The sequence below is a fragment of the Cupressus sempervirens genome, chromosome 3 (assembly GCF_028749045.1).
Source record: "Cupressus sempervirens isolate cs-2001-9-10 chromosome 3, ASM2874904v1, whole genome shotgun sequence".
NCBI classification, from domain to species: domain Eukaryota; kingdom Viridiplantae; phylum Streptophyta; class Pinopsida; order Cupressales; family Cupressaceae; genus Cupressus; species Cupressus sempervirens.
Genome location: NC_143120.1, coordinates 722,612,261 through 722,618,260, shown reverse-complemented (window position 1 = coordinate 722,618,260; position 6,000 = coordinate 722,612,261).

The following is a 6,000-nucleotide window of genomic DNA, read 5'->3' as shown; positions in this document are numbered from 1 at the left end:
GAATGCTTGTTCTTTCAGTTATGCAGTAGATCAAATGAATGAATGGTAAATAATTGATATGCTGAATTGATTTAAAGTTTTATAAGTTACTGATTCACCCCTCCCCTCTTAGTAACCTATCTTATCCTGAATATTTCCAACAATTGGTATCAGAGCATTGTGGTTCTTAGGATAAAGTTTGACAGCTTGAGTAAAGATCAAGGACAATGGAGATATTCAAACTTGACAAATCTATTGAAAATGAGAAGCTAGATCTGGAAATGGCCATGGCTCAACTCAAAGAAGCAAAGGAGCATCTTTCTCAATCTCTAAAAGAAAGGAAGGAACTTGCAAGACAAATGAATGATCATCAGTATGTTGAAGAAAAGATTGAAGACCTTTTACCATCAAGCAACTCAAATGAAGCTAATGAAGCAATCAAAGAACTCCTAGCAAAGAATGGTTCTCTGTAGGAAGAAGTAAGAAAGCTTAAAAGAGAATAAGAAATCCAATCCATCAGGCTATGTGAAGCTTTGGAACAGAGAAACAAGGCAAATGAAGACTTAGAGGTAAGAAATAATCAATCCCTTTAGCATGAAAATCTTATAGGTCAACTATCTAATGCAAATGAAGAAATTTTGAATCTAAGATCTGAGAATGAAAGTTTGAGAAATGATTTAATCACTGAAAGACAAATCAATGCAAGCTTACAAAGTGATATGAGATTTGAAAGACAAATCAATGAAAGTTTGGAAAATGACTTAATCACTGAAAAGAAAATCAATGAGAGAATGATGAAATCTCAAGCAGACATGACTCAATTAAACCAGCAAAGTGAGAAAAACTTTCATAAACAAAAAGGTAAAGTTGGTCTTGGATATAAGGAAGAAGGTGAATCCTCCAGACAAGGTACCCAAAGGAATCAAAGACCCACTTGCAATCACTGTGGCAAGATAGGTCATACATCAAACAAATGTTGGAGTAATGGAAAAACAAAATTCAATGGTAAATGCTTCAACTGCAATTAGCATGGTCACAAAGCTAATGAATGCAAAGAAAAACCAAAATTTGAAGGCAAATGTCACAAATGCAAGAAACAAGGTCACAAAGCATCTGAATGTAGATCCAAATCACTCAATCCAGCTGAACAACTTGTCAAAGCAATCTTTGGATGGGACTACAATACTTGATGCAGATGTCATTATTGTGGAGAATATGGACACGTTGGCAAAGACTGTTCAAGGCATCACTTGAGGAAAAGAGACACAACAATAAGATGCTATACATGTACAGAACTTGGCCATATAGCCAAGAATTGCATAAATACTGGAAGAATTGAAGATGAAAAGAAAACTAAAGCTGATAACATTTAGAAGCAGATGAGACAACAGTAGATTCCTAAATCTACCGAGCAAGACAGTTCAAATGATGGTCATGTCACTCAAGAAATGGGTGACTCCACCATTTCTAATTAAATTTAAGAGGAATCAAGAACTGCATCTTAAAGCCATATTTTAAGCAGTTCCAGAGTGAAAGGGTACAAATGATCAAATCAGTATTTTAGATACAAAGTTCAAAGAAAGGTTATCATTCACCATGTTGCATCTACTGGGCAAGGTTGGTTGAAGACCTCACCGAGCTAAGTCGGGAGTATCAAAGATTTTGTTCATCCACTAAGTTGCAAGGTTCTACTGAGTAGATTGATGATAGACTGGCAAGCACTATGTCATCTCAGCTACCTTCGTATTGAGCATTAATGATAGTATTTTTGTCAAAAGGGCAGAATTCAATTTCATTCTTCACCGTGACTAAAGAGCTAAGAGATTTCTAGTTGAACCTCAGTGATTCCGAAGCGATTTGAAGCAAATTTCCTATGAAGAATTTGTTTGAAGAATTTATCATTCATCGAGTAGAAATGGCATCCGCAAGCACCAGCAGCAGCAAGGCGAAAAGAGGTTTAGAAATGTTGGTAAAGAATATAGAATGGAAAGCGCCCAACTTCAAGATTGTTTCAGCCGTTGCAGAATCACTCGACCCAAATGGAGCTCAATCACAAATACCACCCAAGGTACTTCTTATCAATGATATTTGTACTCATTTCAAATGTTCTATTCAAGAAATCAAAAACCTAGAGATGGACAATGCCCTAGGTGAAATGAGTATAGATGGCTCTCTGAAACCCAAATTCAAGCATCTGGAAACCAAGGGCTTGACTCATATCTCGCATATGCTTAGAAAATTCCATACCAAATGGATTAGGTATATCTTGAGTTGGGTGCATAATGGTCATTTGTGGTTGGAGCAACCTGTAGTGATAACAAAGAAGATGATTCACAAAATCATGGGTCTCCCTATGCTCAGCAAAGCCAAAACCACCAAAACCCTAGGTCGGGAAGAGCTACAGAAACAAACCCTAGCCGAATGGGATGGTAGAGGTTTAAAGGTAAACACCGTATCTAATGTTGAACTAAGATTCAACATTCATGTAATTGCATATAAATTATACAATTCTAGTAGACTGAACAATGTACCTTGTGAAGCTATTGATTTGGCCCTCAAGGTTGTAAAGAAAAACCTTGAACTTGATCTATCTAAGGTATTATTGAAACAATTGAATAAAAATATGGATAGTATAAGGACTTCCAAAAATAACCCCTATAAATTTGGCTCTCTGTTAATATGTTTATTTTTCTACATTCAAAAATTCTTTCCATCTAAAGGAACTGTCGTATGAAGAAAAGACATTCAAATTTTGTATCAAATAAATGAGTTTGTAGCAGAGATGGGTGAGAATTTTGATAGCATCATGGACAACTACTTTGAATATTTCAAGGAGAGAATGAATAACAGGTTTCAGATTCCTCCTAAGCTTGTTGAAGATTATAAGGATGATGTATGCTTTATGGTCGACTGTGACAAGGTATACATTCAAGCAGTCAGATCTTGAGTTGCATGGGTGAAACCTCTTCGCTATGAGGTAAATATTGATGAAACCAGAGACATCATAGAAGCACTGGTAAATGAGCCAGTAGACCCAAGGCAACAAATTTTTGGAACCTATGATGAAGCTAAGGCCATAATTGAGCTTGAAATCAAGTTACCACAAGCCATAAGCAAGGGCAAGAGGAAAATAGCTAAATTGAAAACTACAACCGGTCCTCTTATGCTCACTGAAGGAAAAGGTGAAGATGAAGAAGGTGAAGAAGAAGAAGGAGGAGAAGAAGAAAAAGAAGAAGAAGAATCTGTAGAAGAACAACCAAAGAAGAAAGGCAAGGTAATCATTACCAAACCTAAAAAGAAGCCTACTGCAGTATTCACAAGAAGGACAAGGAAAGGTAAGCATGAACCTATATTGGTCAAGCCTGCACCTACATTCGAGCAAAGGCTTAAACAATTGGAAGAAGGAGCTGGCACCACAAATTTCAAGGCATTGAAATTTGAAACAAAAATAGATGCTAAGAAAATGCAGATAGAGGAACTGGTATTAAGCAAGATGGGTAAATGTAAATACTCCCCAGACCAGATTGCCCCTCAAATCTCAAAGGAACTACTGGAGAGATTGCAACTGAGATGGGAGTCAACAACCCAAACGGTAAAAGACATCTATGAGAAATCTCTGAAGAATTTGAGACCAAGTCTCACTGGAGCAGAAGTAAAAACTGAAATGAAAAATCATGAAGGTAAAATGATGATCAGATTCCACACCTGTTTGATTTTGATCAAAGACATTGAGCATGTTGTAAATGATGCTACAAACATGTGGAAAAATATCTATCATCTACATAAGCCCAGTGAAGACCTAGTGGAAATCAAATATGATGACAGTAGTGAGGGTGAAGATTTTGATAGCACTCCATCCATTGCAGTCTCACCAGGAGAGATGCATGCATTAATGGAACAAGGCAAAGAGGAAGAAGCTGAAGAGGAAGATAAGGAGGAAGATGATCCAGTGAAAATTGCAGTAGTAGTTATTGCATCCCTTCCTCACTCTCCACCTAAAACTGTCACATCATCAAGGTTGGAGTTAGCTTCAGCAAGTTTGATATCATCAACATCAGATTTAACATCTGCACCTGCCACATCACAGCTCCAGGTATCATCAATGGAAGTGTCTACCACTTCATCTACCGAGCTGCAGTCCTCTCCTTCAGTTACCGAGCCAGCCTCCTCATCTCCATCATCTTCAGTCGGTATAGCAGTAAGTTCCATAATTTTGTCAATTCAAATTTGTTCTACAATTTTATCAGCACTATCTGCATCTACTTCAAATCCAGTTAGATCAGATACTGCATTACCGAGTGTATCATCATTTTTGGGAAGTGTTCTAGTTTTTGATCCGGTAAATACTCCTATTGGCACTCAATCCTCAAGTATCCCAGTTTTCACTGCTAGTCCTTCCATCTCCACTATTGTGTTTGTTCCCAAGGTCAAACCAGTCAACATAGAAGCCAAACAAAAGAAACCATTAAGACTTCTGCTCATTGGAAAAGAAATTCCTTGCTATGTGGCAACATCTTGCTACATCTCATCTCTGATAACCCTAGCTTGTGAGTCAATGAGATCCTTCCATGTGTCATTTTCTAACATCACTAGCTTTGTTTCTAAATGCCATGCGTCATTTCCTGATTTGCTAAAGTTGCCACCTCATCCACCAACTCAGGACCACACCACCAACTTGCTCAATGCACACCTGGGCCCGTAGTGCCATGTAGCATACTTTTTCTTTCTCTCAGCTTTGACAACACCCTTTAGGGATTAAGTGTAATTTTTCCATGTGGCACCTCCATCTTTATCACCTTTCTGGGTCCCACCACCACATGGCACCACCACATTTAATCTCATGTTTGACTCTTTTCTTTGCGAATGAGCAATATTCTACCACCTGTCTTCTTGTTCCAATTGGCCACCTTGAAATTCATACCATGTGGCATGTTCTAGTTCATTGATAATTTACTATGTCATTATCCAGTCATTAATTAGACTTGGTCAAAATTACTCCACTGTCACTAACCTTGGGACCTATGCACATCCTTCCTAATTTTTCTTAATAGTGTTGGAAACTTACAATTGGAACAATTGTTGTTTTATTGTTGATGTCAAATCTATTGATAAGACATATTGCTACCTAATCTAAATGTCATATTTATTTAATTGATGAAGATGATTTGAGAAATTTCTCATAATAATAGCACCTAGAGGAAAGGTTGAGTTATGAAAAGGAAGCTACACTGGACATTTGATTAGTTAGACTTTGATGAGACAAAGTAAGTTTTTATATCAAGAAAGTTAAGCCAATTCGAGCAATATAGTAAATGGTTAAGGAATGCTAAGTGATGCTAGTGTAAATTGAGCCACAATAAGTGCTAAGAAAATCTAGTGTTGACTGAGCACCAATATCGACTGAGTAAGTTAGTCGATGTCGAGCCAAAAAGATTTATAATGATCAAGTTTTAAGTGATGACCGAGTGATTGAACTTAGTAATTATTGAGTAATACTATTGAAGATAAATTTGAGGAAATTATGATTCCCAATTGACTTAGTTGATTTTTTGGGAGATGTAAATCATGTTGAAGATAAGATTGATGAGTTGGATCATTAAATTCAAGGAAAGGATTAGGTAAAGACCTAATAGATAGATACCAGAGAAGTTTCTAGAGGAAGATCAAGAAGATGGAAAGATACAATGAATAATGTTGAACTTGATCATAAACCTTGAGATCTACGGTGATCATGGAAAATGATAAAAGAAGGATTGCCTATATAAAGAGGTAAAGAGCCAAATGAACTAGTGTAAGTGCAAGATTGTGGTGCGTATGAGAGAGAGGCATACAAAGAAAGGTGGATCAAAGATGCACAAAGGGTGAGAAAAAGAGAGTGTGTGTGAATGCAAAGCTAAAGAGATTGCTTATGCAAATGTTGCTGATATTGATAGGTGAAATTTGAGCAAGAAGGCTTAAGTGTTGTTGAAGGGGGGAGACTGATTTCTTGAAGGGTTTCCAAAAAAATCAAGAACAAAGATG